The 21464-nt window shown below is 39.7% G+C and overlaps 1 protein-coding gene across 3 annotated transcripts in view; it reads left to right on the top strand.

The window, feature by feature from the left end:
- Positions 1 to 19564, top strand: part of ahdc1 (AT hook, DNA binding motif, containing 1) — a 34840-nt gene extending 15276 nt beyond the window's left edge. The window contains exons 2-3 of one of the 3 annotated variants that reach the window (XR_013500461.1): positions 11641 to 11987; positions 12390 to 19564. The gene's annotated coding sequence lies outside the window, so the exon portion shown is untranslated. Of the gene's footprint in view, positions 1 to 3105; positions 3142 to 11640 lie in introns of those variants that run through there. The other 2 variants (XM_078238311.1, XM_078238312.1) reach the window with 2 other exon arrangements.
- Positions 19565 to 21464: the final 1900 nt, after the last annotated feature.

Here is a 21464-nt window from a genome sequence, read left to right as displayed (position 1 = left end):
TCTGGAGCGTAGGAGGCTGAGGGATGATCTCATAGAGGTCTATAAAACAATGAGGGGCATAGATCAGCTAGATAGTCAATATCTTTTCCCAAAGGTAGGGGAGTCTAAAACTAATGGGCAAAGGTTTAAGGTGAGAGGGGAGAGATACAAAACGGTCCAGAGGGGCGATTTGTTCACACACAGGATGGTGAGTGTCTGGAATAAGCTGCCAGAGGTAGTAATAGAGGCGGGTACAAATTTGTCTTTTAAAAAGCATTTAGACAGTTACACGGGTAAAATGGGTATAGAGGGATATGGGCCAAATGCGGGCAATTGGGACTAGTTTAGGCGTTTAAAAAAAAAAGGGCGGCATGAACAAGTTGGGCAGAAGGGCCTGTTTCCATGCTGTAAACCTATGACTCTATGTAAATTATATTTGTCTGCCAATGACCACATATATGACAATGCCACATCAATCAACTGGAAGATTCCCTGACACACAGATCAATGAATGGGGAGGGAGGTCATGGTGCAGTTGGAGGGTTGAGGTGAGGGGAGCTCCTCACTGGTGCGCTGCTTCCCGAATCTGGAGTCGAACAGTTAGGCTTTGTGAGTAAATATATCATTTTCATAAAATAATGTAAAAGCCGACATGATGGATCGTACGTTTATCATTAATGTGCAAAATGTAATAATGAATAATGTTATAATTGAATACTACGATCCTGCTGTTTAGTTTTTGTTGGCACCTTGGATCATGCCAAGAAGTTTCAAAATGGGGTCACCGTGGGAAAATGTTTGGGAAGCACTGTTCTACCGTGTCACCTGTCTCAAGCTGCCAGGTCTGTTTCTGAATGATCCTCCTGCTGCCTAAACTGTTATGTCAACCTAAGTTTTTGATATTTCCCCTGCTCTCCCAGTCCAACCTGACAAACCGACACTTCCACGTGCATACTTATTGTGCCTGTCCAATTTTGACCTTGACCATGAGTTGAATTTTTAATGTGATTTTATTGCTGTGCTGGGTGGGCTTCCCTGCGACTTTGATAAAGCATTTCAGTTATTCGGGGAAGGAAGGATGGGGCATTGTAAATTGACTGCCTTCATCCCTCCCTTTCCATTGGCTTTCATTGCAGATCCCTTTGCTCCTTCCTCCAGTGATAATTTCCTGTTGCTTGCTGCTTCCCCTCCACCCAGGACCTCTGGCCATTCTTTCCCCCATCCCAAGTATCTCTGCTTTCCACCCTCACTGATCTATCTTACAGCTTTTCGCTGTCAGTGCCTCTCTTTATCTGTCCATGACAAAATCACCTATTATCGTAATCCTGACTGTGAACCTGGGAGGTGGCATCACTACTATCAGCTACTTTAGTGACAGGACAAATTGAGAAGCTTTTAAAAAGAATACAGGAGCCTAGGGCATTATAAATAGAGGCATAGAGCAGAAGCAAAGTTTGATGAAGTAAATAATTGGGAGACAAGTATAATACATATGTGAGGTGATGGAAAAAAATTTCAGGAACTGTATGCTTAATCCAATATATTACTCATCATTTCCCATAGCATTGCATATGTGAAGTGTATGGGTACACTTATTAACCTTTATAAACAATAGCTTGCATTTACATAGCACCTTTAAATGTAGTAAAATGTCCCAGGGCACTTCATCGGTACCATATCTATCAAAATTTAACATCAAACCATATAAGGGGATATCAGGGCAGATGATCAAAAGTTTGGTGTTAAGGAATGTCTTAAAGGAGGGAAGGGAGATAGTAAGGAAATGCGGTTTACAGAGTGAATTCCAAAGCTTAGGGCCTCAGAAGTTTGACTTCAGCTAGATTATTGTGTTCATTTCTGAGCACCAGAATATAGGGTAAATGTGACGACCTTGGAGGGTGCACTTGCTAGAATGGTACCAGGAATGAGGAACTTCAGTTATGTGGAGGGACTGGAGAAGCTGGGATTGTTTTATGAGCAGAGAAGATTGAAGAGATGTTTAATAGAGGTGTTCAAATTTTTTGAAAGGTTTTGATAGAGTAAATAAGGAGATACTCTTTTCTCTGGCAAGAGGGCAGACTATAAGAAACAGGGTATGTTTCTATGCAGTGAGTTACGATGCTCTGGATTGCACAGCCTGAAAGGGTGGTGGAAGCAAATTCAGTAATAACTTGGGAAAGGGATTTTGATAAATAGTCAAAAAGGAAAACTTTTGCTGGACTATGGCAAAAGGGCAAGGGTGTAAGGCTAATTGGATAGCTCTTTCAAAGAGCTTACACAGGCAAGATGACCTGAATGATTTTTTTTTGTGCTGCATTAAATCATGAAAAGCAAAATGGGATGGACAACAAATGCCGGACTTGCCAGCAGGACTCTGATCCCCTGAAGGAATAAAAAAAGATGCTGTAAGTGCTCAACAATTATATCCAGGTCCCACTCACAGGCACAGACGTGCCTGTACCACTTTTCACAGCAGCACCCCTCAACCTCCCTTAGTTAATGTATTGACTAGGATCAACTTTTAATACTCCCACTCTAAGCAACCCTCATCGTCAATGTTCTCAACCTCAGTTACCACTATTCCAAATATCCGCCAAATGTGGCCATACTGCAAATTCTAATGCCCCCTCCCCACAACACCTCGTAAACAACTTCACACCCATCCCCAACTACTCTTCCACTATTGCTGCACCACTCTTACAACAGTGCTAAAACTGTCTCGCCGCCTCCTTATGACACGCCAAAAATATTTTATTTTCAGAGTCATTGCCAGGGAATGTGGCATCCTTGAAATTAAGAAGCCTTTTAAGAGAGCTGAACAAGTTCCTGAGAGAAGACAATTTTTAGTCAAATAAGCTGTTGATTAATTGTGATTTTGATTTGTAAGCAACTTTGGAATCAGTCGCCTTGACATACAATAGCTTGTATTTTGATTCCTGCCACAAGAAGTCTGCTTGTACTTGGGATGAAAAAATCTGTAATCTCACAATGTTCAGAAGAATTTGGTGCAACTTAAAATGAGACATTGCAAATTGCATTACACTACCAGAATGGCAGAGGATGTGCTGCTGGGAAAACCTTGCACGTTCCAAATATTTCTGAATTCAACTGCTCTTATGTTTAAAGGCAAAACTTGCACTCAACACAAGGGTAACAAAGGGAACAAGACCCCAATTGCAACAGCAGCCACTAACGACACCTATATGGTGGCAATAACACGGAGGGTGGCTGTAGAATGTGAAGATTTACAAAAGGTTGGAGGATCACTAGCTCCAAGGTACGTACTGTCTTCATCTTGTGTTCTCCTGTTACATGAGTGTGTCCGAACACTGTACACAAGTGTTCCATAGTGCATGTATCGAAAATGCCGGTTTTACTTGAGTACTAATAATGTGTCATCTGCTCTCTCTACAGAGCGTGGGGAATCTAATACTTCACAGTACAGCACAAAACATCATTACCCACACTTGGATCAAGCAGCATCTCAGATAGTCCGTGTTTAGTCATGAAGATGGGGCTGCATAATGTGAAGCATAAGTTACTGGCATTGTAGGCTTTGTAGGGATGTCAATCATTAAGAAGGTGGGGTAGGAGTCCTGCATTATACTTCCTCGTCGGTTGCCCCAAGTTAGAACATAAGAACATAAGAAATAGGAGCAGGAGTAGGCCATCTAGCCCCTCGAGCCTGCCCCGCCATTCAAGAAGATCATGGCTGATCTGATGGTGGTTTAGTTCCACTTACCCACCCGCTCCCCATAACCCTTAATTCCCTTATTGATCAGAAATCTATCTACCTGTGACTTAAACATATTTAACAAGGTAGCCTCCACTGCTTCAATGGGCAGAGAATTCCAGAGATTCACTACCCTCTGAGAGAAGAAGTTCCTCCTCAACTCTGTTCTAAACTGACTCCCCCTTATTTTGAGGCTGTGTCCTCTAGTTCTTGTTTCCTTTCTAAGTGGAAAGAATTTCTCTGCCTCTACCCTGTCTAGCCCCTTCATTATCTTATATGTCTCTATAAGATCTCTCCACAGCCTTCTAAACTCCAACGAGTTCAGGCCCAATCTACTCAATCTCTCCTCATAAGCTAACCCTCTCATCTCCGGTATCAACCTGGTGAACTTTCTTTGTACTCCCTCCAAGGCCAATATATCCTTTCGCAAATAAGGGGACCAAAATTGCACACACTACTCTAGTTGCGGCCTTACCAGTACCTTGTGCAATTGCAGCAAGACCTCCCTGCTTTTATATTCCATCCCCTTCGCGATAAAGGCCAACATTCCATTTGCCTTCTTGATCACCTGCAAACTGAGTTTTTGCGATTCATGCACAAGGACCCCCAGGTCCCTCTGCACAGTAGCATATTGTAATTTTTCACCATTTAAATAATAGTCCATTTTACATTATTCCTTCCAAAGTGGATAACCTCACACTTGTCAGCGTTATACTCCATCTGCCAGATCCTCACCCACTCACTTGGCCGATCCAAATCTCTCTGCTGCTTTCCGCATCCTCCACGCAATTCGCTTTCCCACTCATCTTTGTGTCATCAGCAAACTTTGTTACCCTACACTCGGTCCCCTCCTCCAGATCGTCTATGTATAGAGTAAACAGTTGAGGCCCCAGCACCGATCCTTGCGGCACGCCACTAGTCACCAACTGCCAGCCAGAAAAGCATCAATTTATTCCTACTCTCTGCTTCCTGTTAGATAGCCAATCCTCAATCCCGCTAACACTTTACCCAAAACTCCGTGTACCTTAATCTTCTGCAGCAACCTTTTGTGAGGCACCTTATCGAACGCCTTCTGGAAATCTAAAAACACCACATCCACCGGTTCCCCTCTGTCAACTGCACTCGTTATATCTTCATAAAAATCCAGTAAGTTTGTCAAACACGACTTTCCCTTCATGAATCCATGCTGTGTCTGCTTGATTGAACCATTTTTTCCAGGTGTCCTGCTATTTCTTCTTTAATGATGGATTCTAGCAATTTCCCAACTACGGATGTTAAGCTAACCGGCCTGTAGTTACCCGCCTTTTGTCGACCTCCTTTTCTAAACCGTGGCGTCACATTAGCTGTTTTCCAATCAGCCGGCACTTCCCCAAAGTCCAGCGAATTTTGATAAATTACAACCAACGCATCTGCTATTACTTCTGCCATTTCTTTCAGTACCCTGGGATGCATTCCATCCGGGCCCGGGGACTTGTCTACCTTTAGTCCCATTAGCCTACCCAGCACTACCTCTTTAGTAATAGTGATCGTTTTAAGGTCCTCACCCCCGACAGTCCCATGACCGTCAATTTTCGGTAAGCTATTTGTGTCCTCTACTGTGAAGACCGAAACAAAAAACTTGTTTAAGGCCTCGGCCATTTCCTCGTTTCCCATTATTAAATCCCTCTTCTCGTCTCCTAAGGGTCCAACATTTACTTTAGCCACTCTTTTCCTTTTTATATATTTGTAAAAACTTTTACTATCAGTTTTTATATTTTGTGCTAGTTTAGTTTCAATAATCTATCTTTCCTTTCTTTATCGCTTTCTTAGTAGTTCTTTGTTGTTTTTTAAAGCTTTCCCAATCTTCTAATTCCCCACTAGTTTTGGCCACTCTGTACGCATCGGTTTTTAATTTAATACTCTCCTTTATTTCCTTCGTTATCCACGGCTGGTTATCCCTTTTCTTACATTCCTTCTTTATCACAGGAATATATTTTTTGCTGAGTACTGAGAAAAATCTCCTTAAAAATCTGCCACTGTTGCTCAGCTGTCCTACCAACTAGTCTGCGCTCCCAGTCTACATTAGCCAATTCTGCCCTCATCCTATTGTACTCCCCTCTGTTCAAGCAGAGGACACTGGTTTGGGACCCTACTTTCTCACCCTCCATTTGTATTAGAAATTCAACTATATTGTGATCACTCATTCCAAGAGGATCCCTCACAAGAAGATCATTAATTTTACCTGTCTCATTACACAGGACCAGATCAAAGATAACTCGCTCCCTTGTAGGTTCTGTAACCTACTGTTCGAGGAAACTATCGCGACAGCATTCTAAGAACTTCTTCAAGTCCACCGCGTCCAACTTGAGTCAACCAATCAATATGCAGGTTAAAATCCCCCATGATTATTGCTGTTCCGTTTTTGCACGCATCCATTATTTGCTTGTTTATAGCCCGACCCACCTCAAAGTTATTATTTGGGGACCTATAGACCACGCCCACCAGTGAATTTCTCCCCTTACTATTCCTTATCTCCACCCACAACGATTCCACATTCTGCTCCTTAGAGCCTATATCGTCTCTCACTACTGCCCTGATGTTATCTTTAATTAACAGAGCTACCCCACCTCCTTTTCCTTCCTGTCTATCCTTCCGAAATGTCTGATACCCCTGGATATTCAGTTCCCAGTCCTGGTCAACCACGTTTCTGTAATGGCCACTCGATCATACCCATTTGTACTGATTTGTGCCATCAACTCATTCACTTTGTTTCGAATGCTACGTGCATTCAGGTAAAGTGTCTTTATGCTCGCCTTTATATGGACCCGATTTGTTAGTGCATTCTTTTGATTGCACGCTCTGTCCCTACCTGTCGCAAACTGGTTATCCTTCCCCAGACCATCTCCTTGCACTGCGTTGACCACCTCCCTTCTTGTGTTTGTCACCTTTTTTACTCTGCCTGAGCCCTTGACTCCTTTAACTAGATGAATGTCCTCATCATTAACCTTCACTCGTACCCTCTCCTTTACCTTTGATTTTGTAATTCCCCATACCCCTGAACCCTCCCCCCACTATTTAGTTTAAAGCCCTATTTACAGCCCTGGTTATACGATTCGCCAGGACTCTAGTCCCAGCACGATTCAGACGAAGACCATCCCATCTGAACAGGTCCCCTCTTCCCCAATACTGGTACCAATGTCCCATGAATTCAAACCCATTCCTCCCACACCAATCTTTGAGCCACACATTTATCTCCTTAATCTTATTGACCAATGTTCAAAATGTCACAGTGGCACCCTGCTCATGCCCCTGTTAAAATTGCATCAGATTACTTTGATTTAATTGGACCAAATTTGCTTCAAGTGAGCATCTCATCTGCTTGCAAAATCCTGCAGAGCAGCATTGCAAGTAGTGAGGATCTGTATGGGTAAGCTACATGCTCATTGTTAGCTGCCCATTTGCCCAGTTTCCACCAGGAAGATGGAATTAAAATCAATCTTAATTTCTGAAGAACCCGGGTTCTGAAGAAGAGTGATATTGGACTTGAAACTTTAAATCTGTTTCTCACTCCACAGATGCTGCCAGACCTGCTGAGTTTGTCCAGCACTTCCTGTTTTATTTCAGATCAACAACATCCATAGTATTTTGCTTTTATTAAAATCAACCCTACTGTATACAGAGTTGTCTGCCCTCAAATCAAAACAACTCCTCCTCCTTCACTCTCCCAAAAGCATACATATTCTATGCCCCCTCTCCATTTAACCTCTGACTCTTCTGCCCCTCCAAACCTACCTCAAACTTGTACTTTTTTTAAAAATTTGAAGTTGGATTCCTCACCTCCCCCGGTTAAAGTTGTAACTCTTCTTCTGTCACTTAAATTGGTGCTCTTGCCCCTGTAACACCTCAGTTCGATCTCGCGCACTCTCACCTTCAATTCATGCTTGCACTTCCTCCCTCACTGACCCTACCCCTACAAAAAAAATAACCATTTCCCAATTTATGCTGGAACTCTTCTTTATCCCCACCCCAAAATGAAACTTCCAGATTCTTCACTTGCCTCTTTACAACCATTCATTTATGCCTATTCCTTCAACACTGCTCCCAGGTCCTGCTGTGTAGTGATTCTAGACACTAGATGTTGTAGATGTAAACTTATGTCCTCGTGACAATATGCAGGAACCAGACTCATTTTCATTAGTGGTTTGGCTCCAATTGTGAGAGAGGCAGGTGGTGATATTGAGATAGGGTCCACAAATTTCTTTACTAATGGTTGTCGTGTCTGAGGGATTTGAAGAGTCCACTGTTAAATATTCAGATGCATTAGTGATATATATAGAAAAACATAGGAGCAGGGTGATAATTACAGCGATTCTGGGCTACCGGCTACAAAAATAGCTCCAGGCATTGCCTCTTAGAGCAATGAATCCACATCAATATTTCTGGCATTCAAGTAGGCCAATCAGAGTTATTCCAAGATGCAAGGACTGGGTCTTCTGAATCACAGGCATCTCATCAATTGAATCAGCAACAAGCCACCACTATTACACCTTCAGCAGCAGAACGTGGAAAAATGATGTCTAGAAATATATGAACCACAAGATGTAAACATCATAAAAAACACATGGCAGATTAATCACATGCACTTTTTCACTGAATAAAATTATATCTCTTTGTCTCTTAGTACAGGAAATTATTTTTTTCAAACATAGACCAAACAGAAATTATGTAGTTCTTCAGCAAAATTAAACAGGGAAATCAACTATCAGTTTCCTGTTTATTAATGTACCCAACATAGTAGCTGCTGTCTGAACCACAAAGTTTTTAGAAATGATTTACATTTCCTCTTGCATCTGTCTACTTCAGCTCATCAACTATTGGTGGTTCCTGCACAGGGTTGTCCTCCTGGCTTTCCACGCCTGGGTTCTGTTCCTCTTCAAAGTCTGTGACGAAGCTTCTCTCCATGTGCAATGTGGCCACACTATGATAGTTCTGCACAGCTTCACTGGAATAGATTGCAGTTTTTCCCATCCCCACAAGCAGTCCAGACACCTGGAGTATTGATCATTGCTGTGTCTGATCTCAGCTGGAGTAAAAGGATTGTGCAAAAACCTTATTGCCCATGGTTGCACTGTATCACTTCTATTTCCAGGGTGCAACTCCTTCTAAGATGATGTGACTGCTTCAGAATCAAAGCATCATGCATACTCCCCAGGAAGTGCATCTTGATGTGCATTACATTTTGGTAATGGTCACATATTTGCATATTGGAATAATATCCTTTACTATTATAAGGATGCTGCATAATTGTTTGGTGCATTAATGGCTTCATTCATACACTCAGTGACACCCTCTACTTTGGGGTTGCAAATTCACCACTGTTCCTTGCTGAATTATCCCATAATGGATGTATGGTGCAACAGGATTTCTGTTCCCTTCTTGATTTAACAGTGGGTATAAATTTCAGGTGATTTTGGCAACAGTGCAATTCTCAAAAATTGTGATAAAATTGAGGAAAAGCCCATTGCTGTGTTACACCTACCCTGTTTCCATGCTTACTCAGGTTCTTTTTATTCAGCTTCACACGGAGTAAAATATCGCCCTTGATATCTTCTTCCTCACAGATGTCAGTCTAAAACTTCAGCAGTTTCATTGCTTTGTGGTAACCAGAAAAGATGGCACCTGAATTTCTTCCATTTGTGTTTGTTTATTAATCCACTTGTTACCGGGCAAATGACCGTTGAGTTTTTTTATGACTATCGTGGAACTTTGAATTGATATATGGTTAGAGTTACAATGGAAACTCACTTTACGAATGACAACAAAACCTAAATTGTCCATCTTGCAGAGAATTAACATATGATTACAAAGTTGTAATTATCTTGACAGGTTTTGTTTTGAGAAAGTACTTGCCATTTTAAAATCAAGATTCATTGGCTGTGTTTGTTTTGAAGATAAAAATAAATCAACAAACAACTGGAGACACCTTTTTAAAGGGATACTGTACTCTTGTCCATAATATCATCATAACACAGCAAGATGTCTCACAAATAAAATGCCTGATTGTAGTTTGGTGAAGTATAGTATGGTTATCAAAATACCTAATTGATCAAGGAAGACTGACCATATAATTTTACTGTGGCAATGAAATATATTGTGTCTGTGTGGTATAAACCCAACTAATAGAAAATGATGTATTCTAAAAGTATTATCTTCATGGATGGAAAGCTGAAACTGCTTCATAATTCAGCATTAAAGAGGAGCAGTTTTTTCTATTACTATCAATTTTTATTCGTGCAATGAGTTCCTAGTTTTTCTTGGATGATTAGGAAGGGGCACTTCATGTACACAAGAGAATAAATCAACCTGTGTATTGACAAAGACCCAAGATTAAGTTACAGATCTTTCTCGTAGCCTTTAATAAGGCTTCATAGAATCCTGCATGCAGAAGAGGCCATTCGGCCCATTGAGTCTACACTGATTCCCAGATAGAGTATCTCATCCAGGCCCTCTCCCCCACCCTATCCCCATAACCCCACTCATTTATCATAGCTAATCCATCTAACCTACAGATCTCGGAACACTAAGGAGCAATTTAGCATGGTCAATCCACCTAACCTGCACATCTTTGGACATTGGTCACTGGAAGTGCAGAAAAGTTAATTCAGGCAAATAGAATTAGAACAAGTTATTAGGTGCATTGTAACAACATTGATGAGGCTAAATTACTAAATCATGTTGCTGTACTAAAAAGGTTATATTTCCATATCTACCATTCACTTGTAACATCCCTGCAAGGAAATTTGTATTCTGACAGCTATTTCCTCCTGCTTCCATGTATTTTCATTTAAGCTGGCGTGCTTATTTCAGAACCAATGCAAAATAATTTTTTCAGTAAATTATAACAAGATATACCCCCATATTCTAGCTACTTGAACAAACTTTCTTCCATTCTGTGGAGTCAAAAACAACTTTAACAAAGTTTCTAAAGTGCTCAAATCAATAACATAGCAATTTTGGTTTAAATCGTGATAAAGTACAGCTTTGTTGTTGACAGTTAAAATTGGACATCGGAGGAGCTATTTAACATGACGTTGGCAGTGATGTTGGGCTCCACAGAGCTGGGGGTATATTTTTGGAATCAAGGAAATGTTATTGGAAAATTGCTGGCTAGAAGCGATTGTAAGTTAACGTGCCGATAGTCATGGTGGGAGGAGAGACAGAAATTGACTCAATATGAATAAATATAAGTAATGTAGGTGTTGTGACTTGAACCCCAAAGCGGTTCCAGACCATTTGGACCGAACAGTTCACATCTATACAGATTTCCTTTGAAGGATGGGAGTTGTTAAAATTTTCAGTTTAATTCTGTCATTTATGTTAAATATTAATGTTAAAATAAGTGTTAGCTGTGGCTCACTTAGTAGCATTCTCACCTCTGATACAAAAGATTCCAGATTCAAGTCCCAGTCCAGGGCTTAAGTATAAAAACCAAGGCTGGCACTCCAGTGCATTACTGAGAAAGTGCTGGAGGTGCAGTCCCTCAGATGAACAATTAAACTAAAGCCCATTCTGCCCCCACCGGTGGACATAAAGGATCTCGTATTATTTCAGTGAAGAACAGGGGAGTTATCCCTGGTGTTCTGGCCAATATTTATCCCTCAATTAACATTACAAAAACAGATTATCTGGTAATTAGTACCTTGCTGTTTGTGGAGCTTGCTGTGCACAAATTGCTTCATTTCATTGTGCTTCATTGACTACAGAGTACTTGGAGACACCCATTGGTAATGAAAGAAATATAAATGCAAGTCTAGTTGTCTTTTTTATATTTATCCTATTATTATTAGACTGTAACATTAGATGTATGCAATTTTTGAAAACTGTAAATTTGTTATTTTTATCCTGTGATGGGACACCGTGCTATACAGTAAAATCATTAATTTTTTCAGGATGATTGGATCAAGGGTTTTGTGGAGCAATTAGGAACGCACATAGTCTGCATGAATTCATTGGAGAGTTTTGTTGTGAACTGACTTATTCAGGAAAACTGCATTTCGGCTTTAAAGAGTACTAAGATGGACTCCTGCAGAGACAATCACAAAGAATTGTGGGAAGGTAAGCAGAAGGATGCAGACAGAGGAATTGCACTTTGAGAACTGCAGTGAAGAAGCTGTTGCTATATTCACATTTGAAAAAATATGAAAAACTGGCTGCAAAATGCTGACTCTTCTCTCATACACAATCCATCTTTTAGACAGCTACAAAAATGAGATTCTTGGATGCACTTATTCAGCTGGTACGTATAATGTTTGTACAGTGTAAATATAACTTCTGATTTTGTGATCTTTCATTTTAACGCTTTCGAAACAGTATGGTTCCTCTTTCAAAATTTAAAAGTGCACTGTATAAAGCTTTCTAATATGTATTCCATTTAAGATACTGTAAAATTGTCACCGATGTTTTTTTTTGCTAAAATGCCATTCCTCATTGTCTCTAGAGCGTATTTTTTACCACGAAGTATCAGTGAGCTTGCTGTCTCTAAGTTAGAAGTTCTAAATGCCACTTAAAAGGTTTGTGCTTAACCTGGGTACTTGATGGGAAAAATAAATGCACAGTACATTTTTGATGACAGCAATGGCAAAATTAGGGATAATTAGGGAAAAGAATCACACTAATTCTTCACTCATTTTTCCTTCAGAGTACAAGACCCGCACAAGAAACATGGTACTGATATGCCATACAGTGTGTATTTTGGCAGCTCTATAATTGCTTGGAGTCAGCAAAGATCGCTGAAATTGCAATGCTGTCAACAGCTCTTGATCCATTTTTTGTCACCTCATTATGCAGTGACAATACATGTTGTGTTATTATAAATACATATGTTTTTTTAAGACTAAAATGTACAGTTTTTATAAACAGTATTTAACCAAGGATGGAGTAGATGTGTCATCAGGGCACCAGCAGTTCATGTTACTGTACAAATGTATCTGTAAATTCTTTATATCGATATAGCTAGTGCTTCAAATATGCACTGAAATGTTTGCCTGGGGAATGACAGAAAAAGGTTATAACGTATTTAATGTATATATTGTTTTATTTAAGATGTGTTTTTATTGTATTCTGTACCTACCTGTAGTGATTGTTGTGAGGTTGCAAGGTTGGTTTTTAGCACATTTTTTTGCCATCATGCAGTGTGCACCCAAAGATATATCTTTGTAAAACAATTTCGTATTGACTTTTTATTTGTAAGATGCAGTATTATGATGAATTTCGGAGTACAGATGATAATAAGCTCAGGGTGTCATTTCTGTTGACTTGCCTGATTTGATCTGTTTATTGAGTGGTTTGTGTGGAAAAATATGAACATTTTTAACCATTTTTTAAACAAATCGTCTTCACATTATGTGTTCTTGAAGTTGTACTCAGTGACTGCCTGATTGTGTTTAGTTCAGTCCGCATAAAATACAGACCAGCATTACCATAGATGAGCTTTTCTCCTTGCTTCACCCCTTGTTCCCTTGTTTTTTCAAGATTCACATTTTTGCTTACACGCACAATAAAAACATCTGTGCACATCCTCTACTGATAGTATCCAAGACAAGAATCACATCCTTCTCCAGTAATTGGAACATAACTTATGTTTACTTATGTTAGAATCATCAAGTGTGGAAAGTCAGGTGTGGGCAGTTGCTGCTGTCACTGACCTTATGCAATGGTCTTTATCACTTGAACCATTACAGCTCTCGTGGTCTACTTAAGAGGAAGTATGATCATCACTCACATATCCATTGGGGATGCTGACACCTATATGTCATTGATTCCATCTGCAATTTGAAAAAAAAGACCTAAATTCTCGAGAGACTCACCAAAACGTTTGCGAGAGTCAGATTATTCCCTCCAGGACTTTCCATGGTTGACAGGTAGATATTTTGCAGTTGGTTTGGTCAGTTCTGCTTCGCAGGACTCTTAATGTTGGAGGTTGGTGATCCCTTTGTCAGGTCCTGAGCTGCAAATCCAGAGTCCTGAGCCCTGAGGTGGCAGAGGTTCAGCTGCTGGAACATTTTGTAGGTTGTTCTTTCCTCAGTTTTGTTGATTTATAAATTACAGTATCCCTGTGCCACTCTGGCTGACTAAAAGAAACAAATTCTAACTGATTGTAAGGATGGTAACTTTTACACGTCTTGTTACTTGGGACTAGTCTAGTGCATTGCGCTGGTGTTGTCCATGGCAGTGAATCATTGGTGTGTAGAAAGTTGCATCTTAGCCATTCTCCAGCCTTGGATTCTTTTTCTTTTGCTAATGATTTGATGTTTCTCAACAAAATGAGATGACAGGCAAGATGTTGTTTCCTCAGTTCTGACGGAGTTGCACCTCTGATATGCCCATTGACCTAGCTAGCTTTAAAGTGGGACATCAGCAAATAAGAAATTGGTAGAAATGAGTAATTTCCCACCCGAGTCCATTGGACAATAATATTTAAAAGGTACAAAATGTATCCTTAATACAATAACTGGTTAAAGACTTCAGCCTTGTCTTAATGATAGCAATCCTTCCTCCAAATCAGAAGACTGTGGGTTCAAGCTCAATCCAGAGATTTAAACATTTTCATTATCCATTTCTGTTTATGGAACTTTGGCAAATTGGCTGCCATACATGCCTATTTATCCTGAAATTATGAATGGTATTATACAAAGCCAGTTCTTTCCAGCCAAAATAATGGAACCCATCCTAAAGACTGGGTAGGACAAGTCATTTTGAAGGACAAGTTAAACAATTTTGGAATTTTTTTAAGTAATGATTTTCCCAAGCAAACCTCTTCAATTTCTTTTGAAGAGGGTATAAATAAACCAAATAATAAGAATCAAAAGTGATATAATTTTGTTTGACTCTGAAAGAATTTGACAAAGTTCCATTTGAAAGACTTTTAATTCTATTGCAATGAAGAAATTTTGAATCAATGCTACCAATTTTCATTTCTGTAGCACCTTTCATGGGAAAAGCTTCCCAGAAAGTTGTAATCTCGGCACTGATGATAGGCGTTTTGTCATACTTGGGGGAAGTGTTGAATGAGATCCAAAAGGAATCAATGTTTGGACTTCTATTTCTTTTGTACATATATAACTTCAATATCAAAATCAGTTGCGACCTTGCCAGATTGCCAAGAACATTGGACATGGAAATTGCACTATAACTTAGAACAGAATTGCATTTGGGCAAACAATGAAATTTTATACTATTACATATTGGGTGTGAAACGTACGTCATAAATATTTGGAATTGCAATGTATTTTCCTCAGCTTTCTTTTCTAGTATTAATGAACCAAATTCTCATTACCTCCCCTTTAATTTGGCACAAGTTTTCATTCCTAAATTTAGTAATATTGCTTGGAAAAAGAAAGGCATCCTGCCAAACTTTCTCATCTTGCATCCATCGGGACAAAATTGCAAGAATGCTAAATTTCAAAGGGAACAACAAATATATGCAGCATAAGAAAAGGGTGCTAATTGGTTGGCAAATGGACTCTGGTCCAGGTGTTGCGATGGAGAATGCACCTGCGAACTGTGATTCCCCCAAACTTTTGCTTAAATTCATTCAATTCTCTATGGCAATGTCAACCAATCAGAGTCCAGTTGCCAATCGGCACTCTTCTCTTGTGCAGCATGAATTGTTGCTCTCTTTGAAATTTAGAATTCTTGCGATTCTGTCCTGATGAGCACAAGATGAAAAACATGCCTCTTTTTTCAGCAATTCCTAAACTGTATACGTTTCATAATCATGATGCTTTTATCATATTTTTTTCCAATTACCGTGGGTAACCTGAAAAAATTGCTTTATCACATGGTGCTTGCATCTAAGAACATTGTGGGGTGCAGGAGACAGAGTTAGGCAAGCTCTGATCTGGAATTGCTTTAGGTTGAAATATTTTGAATCTTTCTCTCCTATTAAACCTCCAGTCTTTTGTGAAGTATTACTCAGAGGTCTGTCCTCTAATTATGATGAGTGATTTATATGAAATATTACTTACAGTAAAGGTAAATATTATAATAAAGATTCAAGTTATTGCTAATCCATATGCAGGTCTGTCTGAACAGACTTGCCTTTTAATGAAGAAAAAGAACTAAAAGCACAGAATTAATCTAATTCTGTATTAAGTGCAAAAAAATCTTTCAGTAAAAGTTTTATAAATATTTATGTAGTGCCTTTAAAGTAAAACATCCCAAGGCCCTTCTTTAATTTCAAAATTGTGGAAACTAATTTTGATCATCAATTTACCCACAATATTAGTTTATTAAAATTTAAAAAGAACGTTTCAAGTATTTAGAGATCATTGTAAAGTTTCAGACATGTGATCTATTATTTTTAGGTCTTTTGTTTGGGAAGTAAGAAATTTATGTCACGATCATAAATTGTTTAATTAAGAAACTGTTTCTTTCGCGATATTGATGCAAAGGAATAACTCTCTCGACTGTTTTACAACTAAAAGCCATAAATTAAATACTTAAATTTTATAAATTAAATACTCAAATTTTATTTCCCTTGAAGGAAAATGGCATGCAGCTGAATTGTTGATAGTAGAGTGTGCCTCTGTTAAAAGTATAAATGATTCCCCTCCTCCCTCCCCCACCCATTTTTATTTGGTTAAGAATGAACTCTGAACAGGAGCGCAGTGTAAATGCTTTGAAATGCAGCTCTTCAAATTTAGTGGTGACTGTAATAATTTAACTAAGCCTCTTTTTACTTGAAATAGTTCCTACACTACAGACTTTACTCAACACTTCTGCTCAAATAGATGATTAGACTGACAGTTTCCATAAGTTGTCACTTATGAACTGAAGATTGTAGAGCTGAGTTTAACTTGCACCCTGACCTCAGTAGGAACATTGTGGGAGGAAGGGTAAAGATGGTGGAGCAAATCTTTGTGTCGCATTCCCAATGTGTCCCCTCTCCCTCTCCATTTTTACTGGGATCAGCCATGGAAAGCCAGCAAAGTGCCAGATTCAAAGGACTACATCAATCCCAATTACATCACCTGAATGTGCATGGCGTTTTAACCATGGTAGACCAGACTAAGCATCACACTGTCTGCCTGCCATTAAAAACAGGTGGCAAAAAAGGACCCTGGCAAAAGGAAACTTTGGTATTTTTTTGTTAATATTTACGGTTTCTTATGGATGGTCTGATATGGATGCTTTAGGGGCTTCCTTGCCATGGGCTTCCCCACTCCTTTCATTCAGTCGTGAATCCTTGGACTTCACTAATATTGTTACATATCCAGCTGGATCTGTTTGGATGGGTCCTAGCAGATGTAGTGGCCTCACCCTCACATGCACCCCCAGCCACCAACTTTGGCTCCTGGCTCCAGGTGGGAACCCTAATAGGGTGTATAAATCTGGGCCCACGGTTAAAATCTCCCAGGCCTCATGCTGCAACAATCTAGCCCCTTTTAACCTTGATTCCCATCCAAGTTAAAATCGGCCTTTTATTCATTACTGAATAGAAAAGAATTGAACAGAAACAATGTGCGAGGTACAGGGAAAAGGCAGGGGATTGGCACTAAGTCATGATGCTCGTTCGGAGAGCCGGTGCAGACACAATGGGCCAAATGGCCTTTTGTGCTGTAAAAATTCTGTGATTCTGTGAATTAGTTAGTACAATCCAAACACAGTGGGTGGGATTTTAACACCTCGCTTATCCCGAAACCATAAAATCCTGCCCGAGGTCAACGGACCTTTCCATGGTCTGCCCCTCGCCCACTCTGATTCCTGTGGTGGGCGGGGTGGTAAAATTACGGCCTGTAACTTACTACAGAATACACAAGATACCCACAATGTCTCTTATCATATTAGATGAGAAAAATGCCCATATCACTAGACTAATTTATATTGAATAAGTCACTTTCTGCAGGTAAAATGATAAATAAAAGTAAAGGTACAGTGCAGCACTGCAACGTTTACATTACGTACAAGCTACCATATGTAGCTCTCTCAGATTCTCTGTACAAATTACTTATAAAGATAGTCTTCTCTGCAGCGTATGAAAATACATTAAGTCCCCAATGTACGTTGCCTCATTCACAGTCGCTCTGTTTTAGCATCGTGAATGTAATGCTACTGGTATGTGCACTTAGTGCTGAGACTTCTGCTTTAGCTTCATTTTGTGCTGGGACCAATGTAGCATCTTGTGACCCAATTGCTGCCATTTTCGATTCTGCTCCCAAACTCTCTGCTGCTCCCAGACACTCTCTCACTCCCCAACCTTCCCTGTCACCGTTTCCTTCCGCAAACCCTCTGGCTCGCACCTCATCTCGCTTTTGCCATCCCTCTCCTGCGCCCCCGTTCATAGTGAGGGTTCAGGACGGGGAAGCAGTGAGTGAGAAAGGCCATCGAGCAGGAGCTAGTCAGGAAGTGGGATGGTTGGCCAGTGGAAGGAATGGTGAGCAGGAGGTAAGTAGAAAGAACTAGCAAATCTCTTCAATACTTTTAAGTTGATTTGATAAGCTTTTTCATGTGTTGATGTAGAAATTTAGGGATGTGCAGTATTTCAACTTGTAGGGGATAATTTTTAATGCTTTTCTCTTGAGAAAAGTCTTACAGACCTAACTGCATCTTTTACATTGGTCGTAAAAGGAAAATCTGATTCACTTAAAGTTGTTTCATTTAAAGTTGCACTTTCAGGAATTGCAACTACAACATTAAGCGAGGAATTGCTGCTCTGATCCAAAACTCAATCTGCTCCAGCAGAGAAATAGAAATCTGACCAGCACAAAATAAGATGGTCACTGAGTTATCAAGTTCTTGAAGCTGTTAGCACCCATCTACTTGATTACATACTCTGTGGATACTGTTGCAGAGTTTCCCATCTCAGCCAGATATAACCATATCATTTCACCAAGGAGAATCAATATGGAATGTTCGCACAACCTCTTAAGTGGAGTAAAGGTATGTTAATAATGCACGCATACTGAGACAGCCTCTGTATAAACATACTGAATAACCAGGAAAAATGGCAAATGATTTTCTTACTTGCACTAGCTAAATTCTAGGTGAGATAAAATAATTTTCATGGTGATGCAAATCACGTCTCAGATTGCAAAACTGCATTTCAGAGGAATCAATTGTTACTGACAGGATAAGTTTCAATGGAAATAAATATGGGAAAGTTTTGGAAAACGGTTTACAGTCTTAATATTTAAAAACAAACCCCATAATTCTAAAACAATCCAGAACTTGGAACGTTAGGGTTAATCTTTTACAAAGCAAAATTATTGAAACAAGTCTCATATAACAATGTTCTTGGTGCTAAGATAAAATTTTATACAGAAACTCAGTATCTCTCAAACAGTGTCATTGTTCTTATACTGAGCAAGTAAATGTTATGTGGGGTTTGGAATTGTAAATATTTATTTATTCATGTGGTCAGAACACCGGTTTTACTTTGATACGCCGAATAGAATGATGTCTTTTGGTCAGACAGAAATGCTATAAGGCACCAAGGAAAGAGACACAGGAGGTCAATGATAAACAGTTAACCACACTGTGTTTATTTAGCCTGTTAGCTGTTTGAGAAAGGGGGAGTTCTAGATAATAGAGTTGGATGAGAATTATAATAACAAGGGTTGACCAGCGATGGGAGGAATGGGTTAAGTATCCACTGGAAAAGTGATTCTTTGCTATAACTCCTCATGCTTTGACAATCAAGTAAAAACTCAAAGGGGCAATAAGTTGTTCTTGGTCAAAACCATTCAATTTAGCCTTCATCTTAATGTACCTTATGTCTATTATTTTCACCATTGTTAATAAAGAAACGTATTCGTTGAATGTTTTGTCTTCTGTATATTGCTAGACCATGAAAATGACTAAACCCATCTAACCTGCTACGCAAGATAAAAATCAACAGGCTTTACAGTTACATAACAGTTGACGTCCTCTTGCATATCACCATTTTTTATACAGGAAGAGTGGTAAATCTTTAAACAGACTGGTACACATGCTTCGATTATTGACTACCTAATTTGTGGTCTTCTATCAGCATCTTAAGGACAGGAATGAAATGTTCTAGCCACAATATAATTTAATTCCTCTCAATGCAGAATTTTTAAAGAAGTCTGCAGTATATGCACACATTATAAATGAGTTATTCCGTGACTTTAATGAATAAGGTGAAAGTGCTGAAGCCAGACCAGCCTTTCCTATTTAAAGCTGTAGATTTGAGCCTGTTCCACGGCTGATGGGTCAATGTCTCCTTTAACATCTGCAGAGTGCTGAGTGAATTTAGGCCATTCCAGTTTTTAGGAGGTGCATTTTGTGCATTCCTTAGTCATAGAATCCCAACAACGCAGAAAGAGGCCATTCGCCCCATCCAGTCTGCACCAACTCTCTGACAGGGTATCTTACCCAGGCCCTCTCCTCCATAGCTTCACATTGCTGGTTAGGTGCATTAGCCATGCTAAATTCTCCCTCAGTGGACCTGAACAGGTGCCGAAGTGTGGTGACTAGGGGATTTTCACAGTAACTTCATTGTGGTGTTAATGTAAGCCTACTTGTGATACTAATAACTAAACTTTTTTAAAAACTTTAAAGACTTCACGGCTAATCCACCTAACCTACACATCTTGGGACATTAAGGGGCAATTTAGCATAGCCAATACATCTAGCCTACACATCTGGCAACACTAAGGTGCACTTTATCATGGCCAATCCACCTAACCTGCACATCTTTAGAGTGTGTAAGGAAACCGGAACCCCCGGAAGAAACTCACGTAGCCGTGGGGAGAACGTGCAGACTCCATACAGACAGTCACCCAAGGCCGGAATCGAACCCTGGTCCCTTGCAGTGATGATGTGGAGGTGCCGGCGTTGGACTGGGGTAAGCACAGTAAGAAGTTTAACAACACCAGGTTAAAGTCCAGCAGGTTTATTTGGTAGCAAAAGCCACAAGCTTTTGTGGCTGAGTGAATTCCCACTCACCTGCAGAAGGGGCTTAAGGCTCCGAAAGCTTGTGGCTTTTGCTACCAAATAAACCTGTTGGACTTTAACCTGGTGTTGTTAAACTTCTTACTGCCCTTGCAGTGAGGCAGCAGTGCTAACCACTGTGCTGTCCTTCCACTTTTTTTTTAACATTCTGTTGACTGCTAACAACCCCCTTAGGTAATTTGGTTTCCTCAGCATGTTTGCCAGGATTACCTTTAACAAAATGAAGACTTTTTCCCTCTTCAGATTTAGCGTAATATTAGCTTGCTTACTTCTGTCGGTGTGCATAAGGGGTTTAAAAACGAGCTTCACTCTCAGAAGTTCTTGTGTCAGCTTAACGTTATACATTTGTAATGCCCGTTTGTCAGTTGATTTAAGGGCTGTGCGCACAGGAGGAGAGAAGCTTTCAGTTCAAATACAAACATGTGATCTGTTGAAATTTCGTTTTGAATGGCAGCTCCTTTTAGGACTGGTATTTAGCATCAGTAGGTCCCTTTCAGTATCTTGAAATTATTTATTATCCTATCCTTTTCAGATCAGTTTGTCTATCTGGAGACTATGGAGAGACGTAGTTAGGCCTCATAACTTCCATTTTTACGAGAAAAAACATGCCGTGTAAAAGAATTACTTTTAGTTTAATATGCTAGTTATAAATTATTATTTTCCATTGCAAGCTGGAAAAAAAGTACTGTAAACTCCTGCATGTTTTCTTACTGCTACCATTTACTTGTTCTTCCATTGTTTAATAAACTTGCTTGCTGTTGAAGCCTCAGACAACATCTAGTGTAATGTCATATTGCAA

Source organism: Mustelus asterias, chromosome 21, assembly GCF_964213995.1.
Source record: "Mustelus asterias chromosome 21, sMusAst1.hap1.1, whole genome shotgun sequence".
NCBI lineage: Eukaryota > Metazoa > Chordata > Chondrichthyes > Carcharhiniformes > Triakidae > Mustelus > Mustelus asterias.
Note: the sequence above shows the minus strand (reverse complement) of the source record. Positions and strands in the feature narration are given on the sequence as shown.